Source organism: Asterias amurensis, chromosome 1 (assembly GCF_032118995.1).
Source record: "Asterias amurensis chromosome 1, ASM3211899v1".
Taxonomy (NCBI): Eukaryota; Metazoa; Echinodermata; class Asteroidea; order Forcipulatida; family Asteriidae; genus Asterias; species Asterias amurensis.
In genome coordinates, this window is record NC_092648.1 from 2,312,616 (window position 1) to 2,326,549 (window position 13,934).

Genomic DNA, 13,934 nt, shown 5'->3' on the forward strand with positions numbered 1-13,934 from the left:
GCCAACCAGAAGACGGCTCTTTTGTTATGCAAATGAGGTTCGAGGTGGCGTGATTCGAGAAGAGAGGGGGAAGGGTCGTCTGCGCAGCAGGCGACCGGCCGGCCATGTGCGTTTACTTCGAAGACAAAATAGAGGACATGAACAATTCTTCGTGTATTTTGCTCCAAAAACTTCGAGTTTTCACTGGAGTTATGAAAGAAAACTACTGGAAAAGTGTAATGGTGAGTTGAGAATTGTTTTGTGTTATAAAATGAAGTGTTTAAAAGGATTTGCATTCACAAAATGTAAGAAATTGTGGTGTTTTCTGCACAAGACGCCAGATTTTAAAAATTGTAAAATGCCGAAAAGAAAAGATGTCAGTCTGCGTATATGCTGCTGTGTGTCCCCAGACGTCATATTTTTTTATGAAATAGAAGTGCGGGTTAAAATTTTACTAATGTTGTTTTGCTAAGAAGATAGTACAGCTGAAGGCACGTTTCTGTATTCTGCAACCACTATTAATTCGTTATGAAATAAGTTACCAAAATGAGACATTTCGTTTTGTAAAAATTAGTGAAAAGGTGGTGGCAGTGTCACTCAGTTTGGTCAACTCGTACGCCAACCAACTCGTACACTTCAACTCGTACACTTCAACCAACTCGTACTCCAACGTACTCGTACTCAACTGTTTTGCTGTGAAACTTTTGAAGATATTTAAGTTTAAAGGCACTGGATACCTTTGGTAATTGTCAAAGACCAGTATTCTCACATGGTGTATCACAACAACTGGTCGTTTTTATATGCATAAATTAGCAAAAATTAGTCATAAAGTGAAAAGTTGCAAGAAAAAAACAAATCGAACGAAAAACGCCCCTGTTGAGTGTTGCACAAATTTGTGTGTTTTCAGATAACTGAAAATTACTTCAGGCTTTTTACTGAAGTCAAATTCAATTAGTTTAGTGACATGTTACCTCTCTCAAAAGCTACGTTACTTGAGAGGTTTCTCACAATAATTTTATACTATCAATAGCTCTTCATTGCTTGTTACCAAGTAAGCAATGCCAAAAGTGTCCAGTATGTTGGTTTTAAAACAAAAATTGTCTATGTATTTTGGGTCCTTTCCCTTAGAAACTTTGAATTGTACACCTAAGCGGGGAGCATTGAAATAACGTTAAAGGAACGTATGATGATAGAAGATGACATCCTGTGAAATATTTCTGCCTGAAATGTCATATTTGATGAGAAATTAATAGTTTAACTTTGCGTTTGGAGTTTATTGCTAGCGTTTTATTCATTTTTTATTTTGCATTAATGTCATGCAAAATGTGTATTCGATTTTTCACTATTTTCTCGTGACCCAGATGGCCGATCGTTCTCAAACTTCTACAGGTTTGTCAGTTTTTGTATTTGGTGGATAACATAAAGTGTGACACTGCCAGCAACTGTTTTGTTAGCAAAACCAATTCTGTAATGTTCCTTGATATGAAGGCCAAATTCATGCCATTATTTGATCCAGTTTTTGTGGGTTGGACTTTTTTTTTACTCCTTTATTTAGATGGGGGTGGTTTCCCCCCTCTCAGCCCACCTCTAGTTACGGGTCTGATATTTGTGTATACAAGCTGGCACCGTGGGCATCATCACACCTTCCATGAAAATAATTAGAAGTAGATTATGTCAGGGTATGCAACAAGTTAAAAAAAAATCAAAAACTGCTGTTTCCATTTAGACTGGAAATTCAGGGGCCACTTTGCCCTCCTTGCTATCCACTCTTGTCATGCCTGTAAAACAAAACTTGTGAATGGTATCCTGCTAATTTGTGCTCGGCAGAAATTAGTCGAGCAATAAAGAAATTATTTTCTGCTTTTGAAGCATAACAAGTCATCAATATTTTGTTTCCATATAAACGTGTTGGTTTTGGTTTTTTTTTTTTTTTTTTTTTGGGGGGGGCGGTTGTTTGTTAACTTATTTATTTTCTTATTGAACCTGCAAAAATAATTACGAGCTAAACGTATTTTATCTGAGTCTAACTGTTTCAATCAATAACACTTCAAATAAGAATTTATACCATTTTTATAGAGCAGCTTACGGATAATGTTACCGGCCAAAATATTCCACTTGCTTATAGCATAGGAAAATTCTAAGCAGCATTTACTTTATGAAATTGGACCCTGGTCAATTCGACACGACACTGTGAAGACTGGCTCCTCTTACTGTTATTGCCATTAATAAATTCCTTATACAGAATTTTTTTTCAAATCTTATGGATTTATGTTTTTTCAGATAGTTTAGGGATTGTTCTTCTATTCTATTCATTAATAATGCAGTTTTACTTGTATTGGTCCTAATCTCTTAAACATAATTAACTAATGATGCATATTTGCGAGAACCAGACTATGATCTTTGAAAGTAAACATCACCAATATAGACACACTTTTGTTGGTGTTCGGCTTATTGCTACCAGCTACCTTAATGAGTGCATTGTGCTTGCTCTTCATTCTCTCCTTGCCAACAATTCACAAAACCAATTCATACAAAGAAAACAGTTGATTTGATAGTTACCCCCACAAATACAATGCATACAGAACTTTTTCACAACAAGGGCCATTTTTGTTTTTGCTAGTTCACAGAGCTGGTCTATCTTATTTTTGTTGTACATATTATATTACCAGTCTTCATCAAATCAGAGTGCACCAAATCAGAGTGCACCAATTAATGATGGATAATGTTTATTATTGTGAAATATTGCAAACCAGGTACAAGCAATTTAATATGCTGTTTTTAAACACTTTTATTTTTATCTGTTTTATGTTACTTTTGTTTATGCAGTAAGGCTTCTCCAAAAGGATCCACACATCAACAAGTACATGTAGATGTCCAAGAATAGAGTTTTAAGCTGCCTCCATTTTAAGGTAATTTCTTTTTTTTCTTTTTTCTTTTCTTTTGGGGGGGGGGGGGGGGTCGGGTAGTTAGAGGTTTTTGGAATGCCCATCACATTGCTGGGGGAGAACTTTTTCAGGCAACGGACATCTCCCAAACCTGCTGCTCTAATTTATTTGCAATAATGTAAAAAATCCTGATTTTCACAAGTCACTCTTGTTTGGGTGCATTCGATTAGCTTCCCCGGGTCGACCCGGTACGTTTGAATAGCTTTTACATCATTCTAGGGGCTCACCCGGGTCAGCCCTAAGTGCCCTGCTTGTGGAACGGGTGACTTGGGGCTAGGCCGAGTTGCATGACGTCACCACAAGAGGGTGAGTGATCGTTCGATTACCTCTTGTCAGGGACTCACCCGAATGAGCACTGCGAGGTCGACACAGGGAAGCTAATCAAACGCACCCATAGTCTGCAGGCTCATGCATATGCATTTTTGCTTTTTTAAAGACCTTATTTAATGAGGGTGACCCACCCAGCATAGCCGATCATTTGGGGCCCTCACATAGTGATAACAACAGATACTTCCACCATAACAAGCCAAGTGCATACAGAACTTTTGTAAGAAAAATATTTTGTTGGTTCAAAGAGTCGATCTTTATACCTTTTGTTAAACAAACTCTCTGAGGTATTTATAAATGATGGATAATGGTTTTTACTAGCGCTAATTGTACATTTTGTTCCTGTTGGAGTAGGCTTACCATTTCCAAAGAGACCTACCTGATGACAAGTATAGACGTCAAAGACTGTCCTGTGAAATGAGCTGCAAGCACTCTCCAGTTTGAGGTAAAATTCAAAAAAGTAAAGTTTTAATACTTCCACCCAGATAGAGCTCTCTAGTTAGCCTAAGCCTGGCTCGGAATGAGAAGGAAAGTTTCATAATGGAAACTTGGTACGCGTGGTTTTTTAAATTGTGTCAAAAGAAAATTCATTTCACTGTTGCATACATGAGATATCAGTCAAGTGTTCAGAGTGGCTGTTGTTTATGTCAGCAATTTCTTGAAAAAGTCATCAAAAGGTACTTCTAAGTTGTCTGGTAATCTTTTATGAATTGATAGATTGGTTCGATGTTTTCTGTTTTTTTTTTTTTTTGCTACCCGATGTTAAACACAACTATCGGTATTAAACAATAAATGACTTTTCTCCAGAAGACGATCAGAGCATACTGATCGAAACGTCGAGTTGAAACCAAACGGTTCCTTTTAGAACCACCCCAACTCATTAGAGATAGTCATTGCATGGTGTTACCGCAAAACATTTCTATAATGTCTTTTTTGTTTGCATGCCATATATTGTGAGAGCTCACCTTGTAATAATAATGGGAGACTTTTGGGACGCACCAGGTAAAATCCATTGTTTTTTTTGTGTAATAAGCGCATTCTCAGAACTATACGTAAACAATGGAAATTTACCTGGCAAGTCTGCTGCCACCTAGCGTTCCAAAGTCTCCCATTCATACCACACCACCATGAAGCAAATTGTTTTCAGGCAGTTTACATCCCCAAACCCCCTGTGCTCTTGTTTTTGGTTTTTGGTTTTCTTTTTTTACAGCAATCATAATCCTGATTTGCCCTAAATTCCTCATAAACTTTATTTCTTCCAGTTTTTGTTACTTTCATTTGTTTCCATCCTCTATTTATTTGTGATTCAGGAAGACTTACCATCTCCATCTGCAAAGAGATCTACCCGTCAAAAAGGATTCCAAAGACTGGCCAAGAATAAATGAACTTAAATAAGCTGCACTTTCCATTACAGGTAAATTCCTAAAAAGTGAAGTTTTAATAAATTCACCTAAATAGAGCTCTCGTGTTAAAGGAGCTGCCATCGTTACAATCAGAGCTTGAAGGTGTGTATGGAATTATGCACCCTCACCTACAATCTCGGCCAAAATGCTTGGGCCACCCAACGTTTTAACATTCCCAACGTCCACTTCCCCCTGACGAGAAACATTCTCTCCTCTGTCCCCCCGCTCAACGTTGACTGATAGGCAGAAGACTGTGCGATCCGTGCAATCAGAACCAACATTGAAAGGAGGAAGGTGGGGTGGGTGGGGGGGGGGGGGATTGTAGATACTGCACGCCCATGCCCTCCATAGATATGATGCATCACACACATGCAGGAACTTGGTGAGAGTTGTTTGATCATGAAAAAAGGGCCGTTTAAGCCTGGTTCAAACTTTACATGAAATTAAGAGAAGCAAATTTCCATGATGCAAACAATCAGTCGCACTGTTTTCCAATTGTGGCTAGAGAAAATTCATTTGGCTTTTGCACTCTGTTTGAAGCGTCAACCACAATTCAGTGTGCAGAACATGGTCTAAGTTTTCTTACAGTAGGAAGTCATGATCTAAACGTAATTGTAAGGTGATTGAACATAAGGACTGACAGACTGGGTTCCTGTTTTCTGTTGGGTTTGTGAGAGTTTGGAATTCAAGTTCCTAAAAATGATTTAGATAAAACATTGTATCGATAGAATCTTTGGCTTTTTATATCTAACCGTTTGCATGCCATTTGTTCTGAGGTTAATTCTCACAGCTCACTGATAATTCAGTTCATACCAACAACAATCCTCTAGAGAACTGTTTCGGGCAATTGACATCTCTAATGACAACTGTTTCTTGATATTTTTATTGCAACATGCAAAATAGCTCTGGTCAGCACAATTTTCTTTTTGGGCTGTTGTCAGTGTTGGCTTTTTTTTTTCATTTATTTTTTATTGAAAGTTTTAAAACAAATCCTAAGGGAAAGGACATTTATTTGAATAACTGTTTTAATGATGGATAGCGTTTTTTTAATGCTAATATTGCAAACTGTATTTTGTTTGTGTTACAGTAAGGCTTACCATCTTGCCTTGTCAACAAGTGTCCAGACTGGCTTATGATGACGGAGCTGCAAATACTCTCCATTAAGAGGTAAATTCCTAAAAGTGATGTTTGAATAAACCCTGACAGAGGTTGCTAGTCAAGAATGGTTCTATACTCCACACCTGGAACAACAGCAGAGGGATCACTATATATTTTAGTATCTCTTGAAGATGACTAGAGCAAGCTAGTCGAAACCGTTGAGATCAATTTAAGAACTGACTCCGCGGTAGTACAGTTAATTACGATCCTATAGACTAAAGTAGTAGTCCCAGCCTATTTTATAAACCATCCGCGCGGGTTATATTTAAAAAGCAAATGATAGTTCTTTTTAGAACTGAGAAGTCTCCCAAACACCCGAACAATCTACTCCGCGGTAATAAAGACTCTAAGAACAAAGTCTACGTACCTGGCAAGTAGATACACACATGGTGTTACCGCAAACCAAACCATGCACTGCCTCAAATCCTATTTAAGATGGATCACATTGTTCAGGCTTTGGACATTGATCTCCACAAACCCCTACCCCTTTGTTTTTCCAGCAATCAATCTAATCTTGATGTGCTCAAGTTTGTCTTCTTCGTTTGTTTTTGATTATAAGCCGAGTATACCATTGCTTTTTTGAACTATTCAGTTGTTTTAATCCTATAAATGAAGATGTACACAATAACAACTAACACCTGAATTTAGCATTTCAAAGAGTGATTGCATTTTTGAGATATCGCCAAAAATCTGATGAGAACAACACTTCAACACAGGAAAAATATTCCCTAATAGGAATACACAATCTGAGCAGCGCTCTCTATTTGGGGCATACAGACATTTATCTTTTTACAGAACCACATTACTTTAAAGTGAAATGTTTCTCAAAATGCTTAATGGATTTGGGTACCTTTTCAAAATGTCCATAGATTTACATTAAACTTACAGGGTTTGAAGATAATGATAGTGGAAAGCTTCCCTTCAAATATTACTTACTGAGGTGCTGTAGTTTTTGAGAAATGAGTAAAACAATGTCATGAAAATATGTTTGTAAATGATTAAAATAATTTTCGTCTCATGAGACGAAAATTATTTTCATGACATTGTTTTACTCATTTCCCCAAAACTACTACACCTCAGCACGTAATATTTTCAGGGAAGCTTTCTACTATCTTCAAACTGTGTAAGTTTAGTGTAAATCTGTGGACATTGTGGTTTTTTTGTCTTACAAAAGTTACATAGACCCTTTAATGCTATCAAACACGGATTTAGGCTTCTAGCCAAAGGTTATTGATGCCTTTAATACTAAGAGTGATTACCAAGAGTATACCTTCCCTGTAAACAAATAGACAAAATAAATTGTACAAACTTGCATTTTGTTTGTATTGCAGTTAGTTTCACCATCCCCAAAGAGATATCTACCCGTCAACTTGTAGATTATTGCAAGAGGAGCTTCTCTTTAATGAAAGGTTAGTTCCTAAAGAGTTAAATTAAACTAATTGACAGCAAGTGTTATGTGTTTGTTGTGTAGCAATTTGCTCAGAATAAACAGGCTAGGTGGAGTCTGAAACAGGCTAGGTGGAGACTGATCAGTCTGGTTTACAAGAGTCTGTATAAATCGGTAAAACTCTTAAACTTAATGGCAATAAAAACCTTTGGGAATCAGAAGCATACTCAGCAGCATCTTTAATTTCCATGCAATTTACTCGATATGTTTATCTGAGAGCTCATGGATAATAACATCATCCAAGCACCCATCATCAAGAGAACTTTTCTTAGGCTTGACATCTCCAAAACCACTGTTGATCTTGGGTTTTCCCCCCTTTTTCTAAGCAATAAAATAAGTCTGCTGAGATCAGTTTCTCAGAAACCTTTTACTGTTTTTTACTTTTGATAATTGAAAGTTTGTATGTTATTTGCCAAAAGTCAGAGCTCACTTATGATGAAGATAATACCACACTGTATCCTGAAGAGACTGTTTTAGACATCTCTGGCATCTCTCATAATAATAGTCTGTTATTTGAAGAAAGTACAAAACAAATCCCCATGTACAAGTAATTTATCTGAATCTAATGTGTTTCATTGAATGATAATCTTAAATAATGACATTGCAAAATATGTTTTGTTTGTATTACAGTCAGGCTTACCATCTCCAAAGAGATCTACCCGTCCACAATTGGATGCTAAAGACTGACCTTTAAAGAAACGGAAAGCACTTGCCAGAGGTAAATTCCTAAAATGTGAAGATTTAAAAGTTATATCCAAATATGACTTTCCAAGTAAGCCTGGTTCATACTTCACACAGAATGAGAAGCAAGTTTACAATCAGAGCAGGAGCTGTCTGTTTCTTAATACACTGATCCAGTAGGCTCCACCCACGACGCACGTGTGAGCAAGAACACGTGGGGCTCTCCAATGCCTTTCTGCACAACTCTGCCGCGCTTGCATGTCGGACCTTATTTGTCGGACCTTCGTTGCGTTGTGATTGGTCAATACACAATGGGGCCGAGCGAAATGGATCGGTCTATTGTAGGTTGAACTAAGAACAATTTACTAGATCAGCACTTGAACCTGCGACCTCCAGATTAGCATGCCAGCAGTTTCCAACTGAGATATCAAGCCCTAAATGCTTACACTGTCTCTGACATGTTTTCAGGGTTGCCAATTTGAAGCCCTACAAACTGTAATTGCCATTATAAGCTTGAGGAACTCGATTTAACCAAACAAGCAGCAGCAAAGGTTACTTTCAAGTAATTAACCACAAGGGAATCTGACTGAATACTTCCCAGGTTGTATTGTAGACTTGGGTGTGATCCCAGGCTAACTGAAAATAAGTTGATAAGCTTGTTTAGGCATTTAACTTCTCCCAAACACCCTGTTGCTCTGGCTTTTTTTGCACCAATCAAAAAAAAAAATCGTTTTGTCTGAAGTCGTTGTTTACTTCACTTTTTTTGACAAATGAACCATGAACCTTTAATTTTTTATTGAACCAGCAGAAAAAACCCCAAGGTAGAACCAAATTATTTACACACTATGTTACTGATGAATAACGTTTTTTAACTCTCAATTTTGTTGAACTGTGCATTTTATTTTTTATTGCAGTTAGGCTTACCATCTACGAAGATATCAGCCCACCAACAAGTTTTCGAGTCTGTCCCATTATAAATGAGCTTCCAGTACCTTCCAGTACCTTCCAGTACCTTCCAGTACCTTCCAGTGAGGTAATTCCCTAAAAAGTAAACCAATGTTTACACCCAGTCCAAAATTGATCTGTTTAGTAGTTGTGTAGAATGTCTACCTGATGTTGCTACTGTGTTGTTGGAAGTTAATAAATTAGAAAATGCTCTTACAGAAAAATGTTTGTATGCAATCAGGGCCTCATTCATAAAGCCCTGTAACAAATTGCAAGCCTCGGAAAAATCTTTCTGAGCTGAAAAAAGTTACCAGCCAAAAATTTAAATGTCAGGAAGGTTACATTGTTGCCACTGGTTCCCACCACATTTTGGGGTACTTAGAAAAGTAGTTATACAAGCAGTATTTTCTGCTAAACAGCTGTATGAAATTTTGCCCTGCTGAAAAATGACAAGGGCCCAATTTCATAGAGCTGTTACAGCAGAAAATACTGCATAGTTGATTTCTTTGCTAAGCGAAACATTGGTGGAGCACCAGTTTCAACATCGTAAACCTTTTGCAGTTTCTGCTAAGTTTGTGTGCTTACTGGCTTTATGAAACTGGGCCCACTGTTGTAACAAATAATCTTTCTGACCAGGAAAAAATACTGTAGCCTTGACACACAGCTTTATATTGACTCAAAAATACAAATAACTAGCTTCTCTGTCCCTTGTTCTGATGGAGCTTTATTTTATTAGCACTCAACAAGTACTGACTTTTACACAAGGGAGAAGGCCTAAGGCCAAAGGACGCCCTCTCTGGCGAGTGGGTTCCCAGTAGGCCTGCAAGGGCCGCGAGCAGTGGTCCGACGGGAAGTCGTGCTGGCGCCCCCTTACCTATCGATTGGCACCGCCAATACAATACCATAATTTACCTTGTGAAAGATACAGGAGAAGAAAATAAATTGCACCAGCCTATTACACATAACTCTTGATTTAAATTATTCCTTCAATAGAGAATTTTATTTCAACAAAATATTTTATATCATTTGTTGCTGGAATACAACAGCTGGTGTACAATTGTTACAAAAGTAAAACAAGCAGAGATTTGCTTAGATATATAAATAATAACTTTTGCAACCTCCTCAGAATTGCCATGACAGCAGTTTTGCTTCAGGAAAAAAGGAAGGTGATGGAAAATGCATCTTTAGATATACAGACCTGTTGTCTTTATTATATAAAGAATAACTTTCCTGGGCCTACGATAAATTAAGTAAGGTTAAGAAATATTTGTTTTTAACTAAAACCGTGTCCTTTTGTTTGCCTACAGCTCCAGTCTCCAAACATCAACATGTCTACAATTAATGTCTGAGACCCACTTATCATCATACAGCCTGGCATAAAGAACTACCTTCTCTGTAAACAGGTAAATTGAAACCAGTCCCAATTCCTTCCTCAGTATCCAAAGTGAAGGATTCAGAAGGACTTGGGACAGTTAAAGCCATTGAACCCTTTCGGTACAGAAAAAAAAAAAAGTTCACAGACTCCGATGACCAATTGAGCCTAAATTTTCACAGGTTTGTTATTTGATATATAGAAGTTGTGATACACGAAGTGTGGGCCTTGGACAATAGTGTTTACCTAAAGGGTCCAATGGCTTTAAGGCTCAAATACCAGCTGCATGTCACAAGGCCCCATTCCAATATTATAAAGTACAACCAATTTGTGGAGTGACAAAGAAGAAGAGGTAATGGAAAGATTGTGGCCACATGCCGGCCAAGATTCTTAATAATAAATTCTCTTTTCTCATCATTTCCACCTTGAAGCGACATCCTCTAAATACATTAAAACCCTATTTGTGCCTGTAGCTTTTTTTTTATCTGAAACCATCACATCTTATGACTTTTGCCATTAATTATAGTAAGAAAATATTTGGGCTTTATTTGGGCTTATTTACTACAATTTACAATCTTTCCACATGTGTTGTATAGGAATTCAAAATGGCAAATATATGCAGCATCCATCTTAGCTTTTTATTTTTTATTTCAGCATGAACTGAGGGGTTCAAACTGTCAAAGAAATACTAACAAATCTATCAGTTAGGCTAATCATATTCCACCCATTTTGGCCCCCAAAGTTAACGGGAATGTCAATATTTTAAGATGGGAAAAAAAGTGTTTTTTTTTCTGAAAAAATGTTGTAGAGGCTTAATAATTACAGTGCCCACAACAGTGGTCATTTAACGGTCCCCTTAAATGATCCATTTTTGAAACTATAACTGTTTGAGGGAAGAATCAATTTGACTAACAAAATTCATGATTTGATTAAAAAAATTGGTTTGTTTAAACTGATAGTAAAAGTTAACACCAACACAAAAACCTCAGGCAAACTGTTTTAGGAGTTTGACTTCACCTCCAATCACTGTTGCTTAAAATAGTCCTGATGTGCACAAGTTCATCAGAACAATCTTTCCTGGTCTCAATATTGGTGTTCTGAAAGTATTTTTTATAACAATTCTTAAGTGAAACCATTTCATTTGAAATTAATTCTCGTCTACTGTTTGTTTTGTTACAGGAAGGCTTCCGACATTCCACATGGAAAAATACACTTCACTGTTATTTGAGCAGTCCTAGTGTTACCTTTTTTCTTGAGCTTTAGAGAATCAGTTTTGTTAAATTTTTAATCTCTGCTTCATTTTGCTGTTATTTAAAGTTTTGCTTGCAGTTTGTTTGTGTTTGTTGATGTTTTCCTGTCTGTATGCATGCTCACTTGTCAAGTCGATTGCGGCGGTTGGTATACCTAAGCGGCAGATACGCGGCCGATTAGGGCATTATGTTAAAGTCCCCACGATCTTTAGGTTTTCAACCTCTACTCCTGTTGTCAACATGGACCTGTTTTGGGACAGCAACTGTCTGTCACTTCTGGAATTGGTGAGTTTCCACTTTCAATTTTGATTTAGTAATTGCACTCTCTAGTAAAAGGTACATTCCTAAAAGGCAATTAGTCATATTTACATCTAAATAGCCGCTTAAGTTAGGCTTTACACAAAACCAAGAAATGGAAAGCAAATTAACATGATGCAAATAATCAGAATGCTTTGTTTTTTTAACTGTTAGTCTTTGAACTTAATCTTTCAGATCCAGAGATGCAGCTGTTCCCCAAATCAAGTGCAGAGGGAATCAGCTCTACTGGCATCGCTGAAGGCTACACATAAGGGAAAGCAACTTTTATGAAAACATCAGCATCTAGTCATTAGGACACACTATAGTTGTTCATTGTCAAGTTATGAATGAACCACCCTGTAATTTGTCTTAAATTATTTAATTTATTCTAGATGTGTTATTAGGCCTGACATGTTTTAATGGTGTTTTTCAATTAAGTTTTTAAACTACTTAAAACATTTCTGTAAATAAGTACACCATTGCAAGCAAGCACATATTATGCGTTTTTATGCGCTACTTGGCGATCTTAGGTCCTTGGTGGTGCGGCACTAACCCTAACCCTAACCCTATTAACCCTACTAACCCTATTAACCCTATTAACCCTATTAACCCTTACTAATTGTTTGGAATACGGAAGTACAAAGCATGGGACATTCCAGACTTATTGCGAAAAGGGACTTGGACACATGCACGTGGCATGTGGGGTCTTAGCCCGGCCGGTTGTTTCACATCTGGTGGTTGATCTTAAAGGTGCACTCCGGTGTTATCACAAACTATGGTTGACCAAACGGGTTAGTTCCTAGTCTAGGCCATGTGTCTAGGGACCGCGTTCGGGAGTAGGGGGTGCCCCCCTCAGACGGGGGCATGGACCTGGGCGCTGATTTAATATAGTATGAGGGCCCTTATGATCTCCCGGGCGTGTCGGGGCTGGTATCCTGGGACCTGCACGTGGTGGCCCTGCTTTTAACTAGCCTTACCAGGATGATATAGGCAAAATTATGAACCAAATAAATTAAACGCTTGCGATGGTGCATTTATACAATACCTTACCCTTTACTCTCATGAGTGTAATATCCAATGTACTACTGGCACAACTTTTTAGGTTATCAATTTTCTAATTGTGGTTTTTCAGCTGTACTGTTTGAAAATAGGTTAAAGTACATTGCTGTGCCAGACATTCACTCTTTTGCTCATTAAATTTTGGTTGCATGCCTGTTGCAACTAGTCAACAGAAAAAAATGTTTGAGTTCACTCTTTGGCTCTCACGATAAATAAAAAAAGAGAGGAAAAGGGCGTTTGAGAGAACTTGAGAAAAAAATAAAATAAGTGCATTGTCATGAATATGGGTAACAAATTGCTCAAAAAGTGTATATATTCATGTTGAGTCTGTCTTTTTATTTAATCTTGTTCTTTTGAAAAATTTTATTTTTTGATCAATTTTTAAAAATGGGCCTTTTTGAGCCAGGACTTTTTATTTAAAAAACTGTAAGGGGTTAAACTTGTTCTTTTGACTGATTTGGGACCATTTTATTTTTTGGTCAATTTTTAAAAATGGGCCTTTTTGAGCCAGGATTTTTGGTTTAAAAAACTGCAAGGGGTTAAACTTGTTCTTTTGACTGATTTGGGACCATTTTATTTTTTGGTCAATTTTTAAAAATGGGCCTTTTTGAGCCAGGATTTTTGGTTTAAAAAACTGCAAGGGGTTAAACTTGTTCTTTTGACTGATTTGGGACCATTTTATTTTTTGGTCAATTTTTAAAAATGGGCCTTTTTGAGCCAGGATTTTTTATTTAAAAAACTGCAAGGGGTTAAACTTGTTCTTTTCACTGATTTGGGACCATTTCATTTTTTGGTCAATTTTTAAAAATGGGCCTTTTTGAGCCAGGATTTTTTATTTAAAAAACTGCAAGGGGTTAAACTTGTTCTTTTGAATGATTTGGGACCATTTTATTTTTTTTGGTCAATTTTTAAAAATGGGCCTTTTTGAGCCAGGACTTTTTATTTAAAAAACTGTAAGGGGTTAAACTTGTTCTTTTGACTGATTTGGGACCATTTTATTTTTTGGTCAATTTTTAAAAATGGGCCTTTTTGAGCCAGGATTTTTGGTTTAAAAAACTGCAAGGGGTTAAA

At 37.1% G+C, this 13,934-nt stretch overlaps 1 long non-coding RNA gene across 1 annotated transcript; it reads left to right on the plus strand.

Annotated features, from left to right (window-relative positions):
• Window positions 1-92: 92 nt before the first annotated feature.
• LOC139943231 (uncharacterized) lies at window positions 93-8,950 on the plus strand. The gene is made up of 8 exons (XR_011786777.1): window positions 93-221; window positions 2,806-2,888; window positions 3,606-3,696; window positions 4,562-4,665; window positions 5,742-5,821; window positions 7,144-7,221; window positions 7,890-7,977; window positions 8,855-8,950. It is a non-coding gene; the product is annotated as an uncharacterized lncRNA (long non-coding RNA).
• Window positions 8,951-13,934: the final 4,984 nt, after the last annotated feature.